Below are 14,385 nucleotides of genomic sequence, written 5' to 3' on the forward strand. Positions count from 1 at the left end.
GAGGAGAAAAAAGCGTTCAGCGCCTCGGCCCTCTCCTTGTCGTTTGTGACTAGCTTCCCGCTTTCATCCTTTATTGGGCCTATCTGCTCCTTTCTCACCTTTTTACTGTTAATATATTGGTAAAATTTTTTGGGGTTCTTTTTACTATCTGCAGCGATATGCTTTTCGCACTCAGTTTTAGCTGCCCGGATTTCTAGTTTGCATTTTTTGTTACATTCTTTGTAGTTAAGGAACGCCAATGCCGACCCCTCCGTCTTATATTTTATAAATGCCGCTCTCTTGTCCTTGACGTGTTGTTTTACAGTTTTATTAAGCCATATTGGTTTAGTTTTTGATCTTTTATTTTTGCTTCCTAAAGGTATACACTTTGAAGTAGCAGTATGTAGTGTGTTTTTAAAACAATCCCACATCTGGTCTGTGTTTAGGTTTTGAAATAAGTTTTCCCATTTTATTTCCCCCACTAGGTTGCGCAGCTTATCAAAGTTGGCCCTTTGCTTATCAAAGTTGGTAGATAAACAAGGGCAGATATGTGGTGTTATATGGAACGTGGAATGCTGTACCGACTATCATATGCAATGTGTATGATCCTAATAGTAACCAAATTCAATTTCTTCAAAGAGTATTTTCTAAATTAAACAATGGGACTACACATACTTGGTGGTGGGGGGCGATTTCAATTTGCCATATTCCATAGCTTTTGATCACATGAATTTTCTGGGTAAACCTCCTCCTAGAAATACTCTAGATCAATCCAAGCGATTCCGCCGCTTGCTTAGGCAATATGATCTCATGGATTCCTGGAGACTGTTGCATCCCTCAGAGAAACGCTTCTCTTTCTTCTCTCCAGTTCATAATACCCATACTCGTTTAGATAATTTTTTTATAAATATGCCAGTACTTAGGAATACATTGGGCACAGAAGTGGGTGTTATATAATGGTCAGACCATGCTCCCATAGAACTGGTTATCCAAATAGATCCCACCAACGTGAAACGCTGTCATTGGAGACTCAATGAGGGCCTCCTTAAAGATAGCTCAACCCGTATTGAAGTGGAGAGCGCGATACAATCGTACTTCACCACTAATTTAGGATCTGTCTCGGACACCTCTATTCTATGGGAGGCCCACAAGGCCACCATTAGGGGCCACTTTATATCACTAGCATCTCGTCTTAAGAAAGATCGTCACTATAAAGTTGATAGGTTGCAACAGTCAATAATAGCTGAAGAACATAAATTGGCCTCTAGACCAACCAAAACTACCCTGCACTTACTCATTGACCTCCGGGCTCAATTACGCCATCTGCTTATACACAAGACGGAGCAATCGATGCGCTACTTTAAACAAAAATACTATGAAAAAGGCAATAAAGCACATTGCATTTTAGCTCGCAAACTCAAAGCGGAGGCGGACCACAGACGAGTGGCAGCGGTGAGGGACACCAAAGGGGTACTTCACCATCATCCTGAGAAAATAGCTACGCTCTTTCAGGAATATTATGAGGGACTCTACAATTTGGATGGCCCTGCCTTCAATGTGAAGGATGCCACTTTGGGTTCCCGCATCGCAGAATACCTTCGCTCTTGTGATCTGCCAAAGCTCGCCCCGGAGACATTATTAGGTCTCAATGCCCCCATTTCTCCAGATGAAATTAAGTCAACTATTCGTGCTCTCCCTAATGGAAAATCCCCTGGGCCAGACGGTTTTTCATATTTATATTACAAAATGCTTTGCTCCAATTATAGACCTATAGCCCTTCTGAACTCAGATTTTAAAATATTTACTAAAATTCGAGCTAACAGACTGGCCTGCTTACTTCCTACATTCATTCATACAGATCAAGTGGGGTTCCTTTTAAATAGACAAGCAGGAGATAACACACGCAGGATTATAGATCTCCTAGACATCACAGAACGGAAAAAAGAAGCCACTCTCATGCTAAGCCTCGATGCAGAAAAAGCATTTGATAGGCTTGGCTGGCCCTACTTACATGCCACGTTAGAACGTATGGGCATTACGGGACCCTTTGCTGTAGCTGTGCGGTCACTATACTCATCGCCCTCGGCCTCTATTAAGGTACCACATGCCACTTCTAAGACATTTCGCATAAGTAATGGGACTAGAAAGGGGTGCCCATTCTATTCACCTTATGTATAGAATCCTTAGCAAACATACGGATGTCACCAGACATAGTTGGGGTGATGGCTCGGAGCCAACAGTTTAAGGTAGTATTATTTGCTGATGACATCATCCTCACGCTGACTCGTCCCTTGCTGTCTGTCCCTACCCTACATGTAATACTAAAAAGGTATGCTGACCTATCAGGTTATAAATTGAATATATCCAAAACTGAAGTGATGACCATTAATATACCTCCCTCCGATTTGGCTGTATTGCAGACCGCTTTTCCCTATATATGGGTGACTGATTCTTTAAAATATTTGGGGATCCGGCTGACGCCTCGCCTTTCACAACTATACATGGAGAATTTTAAACCCCTCTTCTGTTCTTTGAGACAAATGTTGCGGAAATGGAGGAATCTTAAACTATCCCTAACAGGCAAACTGTCGGCTATTAAAATGATATTGCTACCCAAACTGCTATATTTTTTTGAAACGCTGCCAATAAGTATCCCTAGTTCAGAATTGAGAACCTTACAATCAGACATTTTGAAGTTCATATGGGATGACAAACGTCATCGCATCTCAAAAAATGTACTATTTGCCCCAGTAGCCAGGGGCGGTTTGGCGCTACCACACATATCCAAGTATTACAGTATATAGCAGCCCTACTCCGGACGGTATCTAAATTGTGCTCTTCCCACCCTCAGTCGAGGTGGGCAGAAATAGAGTCTGAGTGGATGGCGCCCACGCATCTCCAATCTAGCCTGACACGGGAATGGTGTTCCCCATGGAGATCTAAAAATGTATTTGTTTACGCAGACATAATAGACGTCACTACCAGAACCCTACTTTCTTTTCCCATTTTGAAAGAAAGATTTGACCTACCCTCCAAAACAATGTTCCCATACCTCCAAATAAAACACCTTGCTCAGTCCATTACTAGTAACCTAATATTCCATAGACGAACTCCGTTTGAGTAGATCTGCAGTACATCCTCATCTACTAGAGGTATGATCTCCACACTATACCAAATGCTCCTTGTCCCACATCAAGAGCAGTTTCCTAGACATCCATACATGGCTAAATGGGACAAGATCTTAGGTATCACCATAACAGAAGATCAATGGGAAAGGATATGGAGATCGGCAGCTAAATCCTCTATATGCGCGATTTATAAAGAAAACCAGTATAAGATTTTATACCATTGGTACCATACCCCAGAATTCCTACACTCAATTTTTAAGACAATATCTCCGCTCTGTTGGAGAGGGGACCCACAATTGGGCACTCTATTCCATGTGTTCTGGGACTGCCCTCGGTCCCCTTGATTCCTATACATTACTTGCTGGGACTTCCATTTCCACACCTTAACAAAAGCGACAATAGGCTGGCTTCACATGTTCTGACAGCAGCACGCTGTCTTATAGCGTTGCATTGGAAGAGGATATCTCCTCCTTCACAAGTAGATTTATATCAACGTATTAAGGAGGTTCAAAATATGGAATATCTTACGGTACGGCAAGGCTAAACAATACAGTTCCAGCTTATGAAAAAATTTGGAAAGCCTAGAATGATATTGAATCCTCGGTCCTCTGAAACGCTAGGTAGGACTAAGGGGGGCGGATTGGGCAGATTAGTCAGATTGGTCTACCTGATTTACAATATCTGACTGTCTCATGCTTGAATTTTGGTGTTTAAATGTCAATCCGTACGGGAAGGAGTCCTATTTCATTTCATGCCAACAACTAGGGATATAGAGGAGGTTGGAGTCAGGTTTGGAAAAAGGTGGGGCGGTCCGGGGTGGTTGTGGGGCCCTGGGGGGAAGTGGTAATTCTACTTTGGATTGAAGGGAATCGGATTCTATTTTATACTATTCTTTTCTTTTATTTGTATAGCTGTGTTGCTATATGTTTTTTATGTATATATAAAGTTTACGAAGATCATAGTATACAATGCATTTACTTTTGGCACCGAATCTTAGAAAATGTATATGCATAGGATATGCTCAACGTTTAGAGATACAATGCTTAGCACGGACTGCATGTTTTACCTTTATACAAAAATAATGTACACAGTCTTCTATGTTAAGGATTTGGGGGGAAGGATAGGGGTGCCAATAAAGATGTACAAAAGGGTAGGTAAAACATTCATCTTAAGGGTATTATTGCATCCAAGCCACAAAAGCCCCCTACTGTCCCAGCTTAAAAGATCCATTATAACATATATCCATATATATGTTCAGACCATGTACTGTACATTCAAAGAGCTAAACTTGAGAAAGGTTTACTCTACAAACAAAATAAAGCTTTTAACTTAATTTCAATTGCCAAAAAGTGTCCACAAAGTTTTATACTATAGCTTGTTATCTTTTTTTGTACAGTACTGCACTGTATTGTCTTGCCCTCCCAGATATGAGGCAGTTGTTTTGCTGAAATAAAAATTACAGTGCCATATTTCAGAGACAATAGCCAGACATACAGTACAGTGACTGGAGAGTATGTAAGCAGCTTGATTGGGCTGCAATGTAAGAGGTGGAAACAAGGCAGTTATTAACATGAAATGCATTATGAGTGAGTGCATTATTTCAGAGACAGCAGAATAAATATTGTGCAGACTCACTGAACATTATATTAAGCTTTTTACGAGGCTGCAATATAATAGGGACAAATGAGGCAGGTTTTATCGTGAAGCATGCAGTTTTTTATCCCAAACATCCACATTTAAGTGTAATTACTGTATGTCGCAGAAAAAAGGAAGAATACACAGACAACATTGCAGTAATTGGAGTAGGCCACATTTTAAAAACAACAGACAGCATGCAGATTTTCAGGCCAAATTTCCATAATAATGTGTACATTTTTCACTGTTAAAACAAAGGAATATCGTACAGACTGCATAGACAGTATTTTAACAGTCCCAGTCAGACCAGTCAGTCTAGCATCAATAGTATACAAACTGTTTGAGGGAATGATAAAGGACTATTTAGTGGATTTTGTTTGTGAAAAAGGTATAATAAATAAATAAATTGGATAGAGAACTGGCTACAGGAACATGTCCAAAGAGTATTGATAAATGGCTCCTTTTCACATCGATCTACAGTAATGAGTGGCATGCCCCATGGTTCTGTGCTAGGCCCAATACTGTTTAACATGTTTAATAATGATATTGGGGAAGGTGTTAATTGTGACGATAAGGGGGTCTGAGTCTGAATATTAAAAAAAAGCATTTATTTGCTCCCCCCAGTCAGAACAAATGCAGGCCTTCATTTAGCATTTGCCAGGTCCCTCCACTTTCCACAAACCAGAAATCTGCTATCTGGCTGTGACCTTTTATTGCCCCTCCAGCAGAAGTCAGCCTCTAAGCCTTTTATAGCTGTCCCTATTAAAGGCATGGCACCAAGCACTCATCTATTACCAGTGGACAAGTTAAAATAAACAAGCAGGTCTGCTAGAGAGGTGACCCCGCTTTCACCCAAAAGTCATAAACCTAAGTATAAAATCAAGCTACATTTATTAATTTGGAATTGGGTGGGGATAGAGTAAAATAAAGGTTCATCCTCCGCCTGCTTTCCCTCCCCAGCCCTGCCCTAGGGGCCGGCTCCGGAACACCCTCCAAAAGGGGTTTATAAAATATTCTGTCTAGGCGACTAGAGTTGGCTCTTGGTTTTTAAACATCATAGAGGAACTAGAAGACCTAACATCGCAGAAGAGTTCCCCTTTAGTCTTTGGACATTATCTGCTGGAAGCCTGCTTGAAGAAGAGCCCGGCAGACTTCCCCTTTGCTTATTGAACTCTGTCAGAACTCCTAATTCCAGGACTGTTGAGTATTCTCCTTTTATTCCCTTTTATTTTGCTGTTGATATATATATTTTGTCTCTTTTTATTAAATCTTTTTCTGTATATGTTCTGCACCATTTCTTTTATAAAAGGATGATCTTAAAAATCGTTAAGCTTATCTCTACGCTCTAAATACGAACTTAAATATCCTTGCCTCTGTGAAGAGCGCTACTGTATAGTGATCGGTCATATTTCTGTCTGAGAGGACAGCAGTATCACAGGCATTGTTTAGGTGTTTAAATTGTCGCAGCATTTGCTGGGCACGGTTTGTGTTCTGAAAAACACATGGTGGCAGTGATCGTTTGTGGGTAAAGGATTAACTGCAGAGTTAACCAACCCTGCTGACGATTGCTATCAGTCTGCTGGCCTGAAATTGTGTCCTGCGAGCTGGGAAATCTCTGCGCAGGGTGAGGCTGAGAGTGGTATCGCCACATCCTTGTGACGCTCACGCTCGGTTCAGACTTGTGTATAGTCACGTGGGATTGACATACAGCAGGTTTGGACCGGGCGTAAGTCACATTAATAGCCATGTTTTTGTGTTTGCAGATGATACTAAAATTGGGAGGGTTATAGACATGGGATTAGACATTATAACATTACAGGAGAACCTGAATGAAATGGGGGAGTTGGCAACTAAGTGGCAGATGAGGTTTAATGTTGAAAAATTTAAAGTAATGCATTTTGGGGTTAAAAATAGGCAAGCGGGATACACATTATTGGGTACTCCATTAGGGAAGTCAGATATGGAAAAAGATTTGGGGTGTCATAGTAGACCACAGATTGAATATTAGCTTGTAAAGCACACAAAGCTAATGTACTGTAGAGACAAAGCAATAATTTTGCCACTTTAAAGATCACTGGTTCGGCCTCATCTTGAGTATGAGGCTCAATTTTGGTCACCAATCCACAGAAAGGATGTCCTTAGGTTGGAGAGAGTCCAAAGAAGGACAACAAAACTAATTAAGGGGCTGGAGGACCAAAGCTATGAGATAAGATTGCTGAATTCAAACTTGTTCACGCTGGAGATCCTAATAGGTTGGACTTGATGGACTAATGTCTTTATTCAACCTCAAATACTATGTAACTATGGAAGTGAGGCAATTAAGAGGAGACATGATTTTGATGTACAAAATGTTTGGTGGTGATGGCAACAACGGCAATAAACATTTTACTGTAAACTCCCTAAAAAACTAGAGGCCACCGCCTAAAATTGGTGGAGGAAAGATTTAACCACAGAGGGCATAGGGGATTCTTTTCAGACAGACATCAAACAGGACATCCCCTCATCCCTTCAGACGTGCATATGCCTGCCTGGCCCTGGATTATTTGTACAAGCCTCAGTGCAGGCTCTGCAGGGGACAGGGTGTCCTACCAAGATCAGAAGGCTGCATAGAGACAGAGCAGGCAATCAGGTAGCAGGGGAGGAGGGGGGACTTTGCAACAAAGTCCACTTTGTTGCAAAGTCCAGAGTCTAGTGCTTTCCTATGCTCCAAGTCTAGTGTGTTCCTAAGTGTCTGCGCACACCTAGACGACACATCACCGCACGATTCCGCCCGGTCAGTAGTCGCCTAGGTGTGCACCGATCGCGCTGTAGGTGTGCCATTATTTTCTAATTGCACCCCAGTTGCGCCGGGCGGATTGCGCTAAAACAGCCGCGCTTTGTTTCCCTTTTTTCTGCGATTGCTGTGCGGATGTCACCCCATTGAAATCAATGGGGCTGCACGGAAATCACGGCCTGCATTGTGCAGGACCGTGTGATCCCAGGACTTGCGTTCCTGGATTGCGTAGGCCTGCACCGGGCCTGAGTCCAGTTCATTCTCAGTCCAGAGTCCACAATCTGTACTGGAGGGCAGGCTCATAAAGAACTTGTTAACCCCTGTGTGATAGCAATAAAGTTAAGTAAAATAAAATAAAAGAATTTAAAATAAAAAAAACTGATAAAAAGTAGGTGGCCTGAGACCCCCACAGGCCACCTGAGACTCCCCCGGCCCACCTGAGACTCCACACAGCCAACCAGGCACCCTGAGACCCCCCCAGCCCACCTGAAACTCTGCACAGCCCACCCGAGACTCCCCACAGCCCTCCTGAGTAGGGTTGCAGCTAACGATTATTTTCAAAATAAATTAGCTGATTATTAAGTTCGGTTAATCGGATTTAAAAAAAAGCTCCAGTGATGGACTACTAGTTTGTATTGAGATTGTAGTCCATCATGGGGGCAAGCTTGGAGCGGTGGAAGTAGAAAAAAAAGTGTGGTGTGCAATATAGTACATTATACAGTGGCGCAATGCAGAATACCAGCAGCTATAGAGGAATACAACAAATTGCAGAATTAGTACATTATACTATAATGTACTATTGCTGGGGTTTGTAGTCCTCTGTAGATGGCGTTATTCTGAATTGTGCTGTATAATTTATTATTGCTGGGATTTGTAGTCCTCTATAGCTGGTGGTATTCTGCTTTGCGCTGTATAATGATTATACGGCACAATACAGAATACCACTGACCAGTTATAGAGGAACACCAAATCACAGCATTAGTACATTATACAGGCTGTTTAATGTATTATTGCTGGGATTTGTTGTTCCTCTATAGCTGCTGGTGTTCTGCAGTGTGGCGCTATATAATACAGCGGCACAATGCAGAATACCACTGACCAGTTTTATATATATTTTTTTTTTTTTCAAACAGGAACATTAAAAAGATTTAGATACTCCCCATGGTGGTGGTGTTGGGGGGTTCCCTCCTTTCAGTAATAACATACAGTTTATGGCTCTCATAGCAGCACATGCCCAGGTCTGCCCTATGGGAACACTGGGAGTGATATACTTCAGAAGTCTGCAGCAGAACACAGCCGATGAGGACTGTCTGGGGAATCAAATATTCAAACTCATCTATCACCCCCTGTGTTCCTATAGGGCAGACCTGGGCATTTTATGGCCCGCATGCCATATCTGGCCCTTTGCCTGTGCATTCCTGGCCAACGGCCCGGACATGGGCTGACTGCTGACCTGCGCTCGTTCCTGAGTGACTTACTGAATCGTGGGCCCTTGATTGTTAGCTGGCAGCGGTGAGTCAGGAAGCTCACAGGAAGGAGAGGAGCAGAGGCATCTTCTTCCTCTAGAGCCAATTCCAGCCTTTATTTGCAAACTGGCATGGGGGAGTCAGCTGAATTATTTTAGCAAACTTGCTGTTGAAGCGAAGGAAGAGAGACAGGAAGCAACATTTGCCATTGATGTTCCTGCAGCTTCAGCTTACTGCCAAATGGGTTTGAGCAATGAGGAGGGTGGGGATGACAAGGTGGCAAACGGTAGCTGGGTGCCTGCAGATGGAAGGAGTTAGGAGAAAGACAATAAACACAGTAGGATTTCATCCATGACACACTTGCTGCTGAAAATCCACTGCTCTGCATCTGGCTCTTGGTTATCCACTCCATGACCTCCTCCGCATGCTGTAACTGTTTAGAGCACCCACTGCTAAAATGAAAAAGGCAGACGTGGCCTGCCTCTCAACCTGTGTAGCCCAACCACTTTGTCCTGTGGAACCTGCTCATACCCTTCTTGCTGTGCATGAAGAACCTCTGTCTCTCCCTTTAGGGCTCCCAAACATGATGAATACAAGAGATTGCCTAACTTTGTTAGAAACTATGGTAATGGGAAATTGAGGATATAGTGCTTTGGTGCACTTCAAAATGTGTTGATTTGTTGCATTAAACTGTACTGCACTTGCATATCGTTATGTGCAGCAAACAAAGGGCTGCTTTGCCTGTGTCATCAAATAGTTTTTGCTGCTGACACAGGGGATCTTTGAATATATATATGGATCCCCTGCTAATTGGAATTGGCAGGCACCAGTGTGAAAGGGGCCTAATATAGACATTTGATTGCTATTTTGTTGATGAAATATAATTTTGGGATATAATGAACGAACAATGATCTGTGCCAGTGACCAAAAAGTGAGAGCTTATAGGCACTATAAAACAAAAAACAATAGTGTGCTGAGCTAATACAAATAAAACATAACCATATCAGAAATAACTGACGTGAGTGAACAATATCAGTGAATATGCATTATAAGTCACGTGCTGGACTCTAAACATAAATAAATATATATGACATCTAAGTGTAAAAAAAGTCCAAAAAATAAATGAATCAGTCAATAAAATCCAGTGTAATGAAATTCATAAAAGTGATGAAAACACAGAAACAGTCCTCAAGTGGTCGTCTGTCTCCAGAGTATCTTGCAACCAGAAATATCCTTCAATCCTTCACCATCTACACCCAGTGAGTACACATGTACAGAGGGGTGATCCCCTTGGGTTATGGACCCACAAAGTAGGTCTCAATGAGCAATTCCCTTCTCTGAACTTAAGGATCATATCAATGAATCCGCTCGAACCGTCACACAGAGTTATCAGACCCAAGAGACAAGCAGAAAAGACATATAGCATATAGGGGACTTTATCAAAACTGGAGCAGACAAAATCTGGAGCAGCTGTGCATAGCAACCAATCAGCATCCACCTTTCATTTTAAAATCTTAGCTGAACAAACTGAAGTGAGAAGCTGATTAGTTGCCCTGGGCAACTGCTCCAGATTTTTTTCTGCTCCAGTTTTGATAAATTCCCCTCATAGCGCATACCATCCAAAATAAGTATTTATTGTAATAAGAAGGTACTCACATAAAAACAAAGGAAGCGAGCATAAAATCTCTTTCAGGGAAATCCCCACAACGAACACAAAAAATGATTCAGATAATATCACTCCCGTCCTTCCGGCTCAGCTGTAGTAGTGACGTCAGATGCTCCGCCTTACGTGTGTTACGTCCAGCGTGACTTCGTCAGGGGTCTGGAGCATCCGACATCTGCACATCACTTTTACCCAGCGAAAAGCCTCTCCATTAATGTAATACCCAAAAATTGGTACTTAGAGTCTTACCATAAACATAAATATTTGTTTAAGAGCGTGCCAACATAATTGTATGTAACAAGACCAAGTAAAACAGCATGAGCACAGAAGAAGGGGAATATAGGGCACAAAATATGCAATTATAACTCGACATGACATGGAATAGTATAAAAGGGCAACTATATAAAAAAATATATAAAATATATACAGTAAATATAAATCCATAAATGCATGAATATATAGAGACCTGCGTAACCCCCTGAAGACGTCGTAACGATGAAACGCGTAGGGGCGGGCCTATCTCACGTTATACCGAATATGGAAGTTCGTTGTTACACCACCTAAGTGGCCGGCAAAGACTCTGTAATTCTTTTAATATTGGATTTAAATAAACCTCTTTTGGAAAGATGACACAATGAGGAGTTTTCTCTTTGTATGAGTATGGAGGCACGTCACTCTCTAGATATCGATTGGAAAAGGACACAGTGAGGACACTACAGCTCCATGAGTTATCACATAAGCGCTTTCGGCTGCTTGTTGCAGCCATCACATTACGGTGAGTGCGCACAAAGATTGTCATATTTAACATGGACGGACTATTCACGGTGTTGCATTATTAATATTTAAAAAGGGACATTGTGGTATCCACTATCCACGTATAGTGTGCAATCCAACCCTGTATATGCGAGTGTATTTATAGGGATATGGATGTATAACCCAGTTGCTTAATTTGCACTTACTTATCAATCAAGGTTTTGTTAATATATACCCACGTTTATATGTGTAGCGATATACACCTTTTTGAGATTTATATGTTTGGCACACATTGTGGGGACACAGTCATCCTTTTGCCCACAACTAATCACGGTTGATAATACAGTTTGTTGGACCAACAGATATTTACACGGAATTAGGTTATCACGTAGCTAGTTTCACTCAGTTTTTGTATGATTAGCGCTGCATACTTGGTAAAGCAAACGATTGGACCCAGTGTCTATAAGTGTGGCAGCTTTTTCATTTTTTAATATTTCATTATTTATATATCACTTTTGATCACCCATTTAGCGCAGAAATAAAAACACAAACACTATATAAGGGACAATCCTAAAAATAATATAGATGACTTGAATAGATCTAACTCCATACTATAGTACATAGCTAAAAAAAAGTTCAAAAAGGTATTCGATATAAAACAAGATCAAATTCAGCATTCAGCCCATAGGGTTTTATTGAGCCAGCTTTAAGAATCCACTGAGTTTCTTTTTTGACCAATTCACACTGCCAATTTCCCCCCCTCCAGTGTCTGGACACCTTCTCTATTCCCCAAAACTGTAACTGACTGGGGTCTTTACTGTGAACATCTAAAAAATGTCTAGGTACAAAATGGCCCTTAATAGGGATGGCCCGCCGGTTTGATTCGAACATGAGTTTGAATCGAACAACGGCCGTTCGAGAGTTCGGCGAACGCCGAACTTTATGGGATGTTTGCGGTCTGTTCGACCACGCAACGTCTCATACTGCAAAGAGCCCTCCGAAGCTCTAATTGGTTAAAGACTTGCACCTGACCACAGGTCAGGTGAAAGACTTTGCCCAATCAGGGCTCAGTAGTCATTTGGAGCCATGATTGGGCAAAGTCATGATGACTCTGCCCAATCAGATGCCGGCAAACTACACAATTGGGCGGAGCTAACTGTCACCTATAGCTCCGCCCAATTGTTTATGCTTTGCCGGCATCTGTCAAAATGTCATTATGCGGCGGGAGTCGGCGGGGAGCGGACGGTACAGCGTGTTTTTACTTTTATTATTATTTCTATTTATTTTCTATTGTTTTCTTTTTTATTTCATCTTAGTCGTGGACAGTGCTGGACGCCGTGATTGACCCAGGATTACGTTGGTGGATCAATTTTTGGGTGTTTTTTTTAAATGAAAGAAAGACTAACTATTTTATTTAACCATTTAGTGAAATGGTAGGGGTACAAGTACCCCTTACTCATTCACAAGGGAGGGGGGCGCATCTGGGTGCCCCCTTAATTAAAGGGGTACCCCAATGCAAATAAGCCCCCTTGCCCGCAGACCCCCACAACCACCGGGTCAGGGTTGTGGGGACGAGGCCCTTGTCCCCATCGGCACAGGGACACCCTCCTAGTGCCGAGGGCATGTGGCCTGGTGTGGGAGGTGGGGCGTTCGCTCGCCCCCCCTTTCCGGCCCTGCCAGGCCTATGCTCAGATCAAGTGTCTGGTATAGAATTTTAGGGAGGACCCCACGTTTCCCCCCCCCCCCATTTTGGGAGGGGGAACCGCACACAGTTTTGCTGCAGCAGGTTCTATACATCCTACAGATCTGCCACTTCACAGGCAGGTTAAGGGCACCCCCCAGGCACGATATTTAAAGGATTTTGTAATTTTTATTCTTACCCTTTAAGTGATGTTAAAATCACTGCTCCTTTAACCACTTCCCAGCCAGCGCGAGCGGGATATGCCCGGTTTTTAAAAACAGGCAGCGATGCCTGTCCCAACACGTGCGCCCCCTCCCGCTGGCCCTGGGCTCCGCTGTGCTCGGTGCGAGCCCCGGACTAGTATAGTGTCACTCTGACAGGGGATCAGAGGGAGGTTGGTGCACGAACTCCCTCCGGTCCCTTCTCCGCTGTCAGAATGCGGAGGTGATGTATGTTACATCACTTCCGCATTCTTGTGTCACTCTCCAGCTTCAGATGCTGGATAGAAGCTGATGAAGCAGATCTCTGTTTCATCAGCTTCTTCAGGGGGGTCCTAGGTGACATTAAGGGTCTTGGAGACCCCTGATGTCTCCATAAAGAGGACCTGTCACTTCTTTTGATATCACATAAGGGATAGCAATAAAGTTAAGTGAAAAAAAATATGAAAAAAATTAAAGTTTCCCCCCAAAAAATGTAAAGTTACACATAAAAAAAGAATAACATTTTTTATTTTTTTTAAAGTCCCCCCATACATACACACATGCAAACAGGTGTTGGGTGCGCATACGTGCGAAAACGACGATTGCGCCCATAACGCCATGCATGTTACATATCGTTGCGAACGTCTGAATGAGAGCAATAATTCTAGGGCTATCAATCACTGATAACACTAAACTGATGAGCAGTAAAAGTTTTTAACCACTTGCCGTCCGCCCGTAGTAAAAAAAACGGACGGACGGCACTGCAGCATTGGCGGGTTGCCGTCTCCAGACGGCAATTTTTTTCTGCTTGCGCGTGCCCCCTAGCAGGCACGCACGGCCAGAAAAGACCCGACCATTGCACTCACCCGTTACCGGGTGTTTCACATATAGGCGATTAGCGGCTCCATAGCCCGCCGATCGTCTATATGTGCTCGTTCTGATGAAGCAGATCTCTGCTTCATCAGCTTCTTTTGGGGTCCACAGGTGACATTAGGGGTCCTAGAGACCCCTAATGTCTCCATAAAGAGGACCTGTCAGTGTGCCTTTGCTATTATATAGGGGGATTGATATCCCCCTATATAATAGCAATAACAATAAGTGCTAAAA

The sequence above is a fragment of the Nanorana parkeri genome, unplaced genomic scaffold, assembly GCF_000935625.1.
Source record: "Nanorana parkeri isolate BGI_ZX_2015 unplaced genomic scaffold, ASM93562v1 scaffold275, whole genome shotgun sequence".
Classification (NCBI taxonomy): Eukaryota; Metazoa; Chordata; class Amphibia; order Anura; family Dicroglossidae; genus Nanorana; species Nanorana parkeri.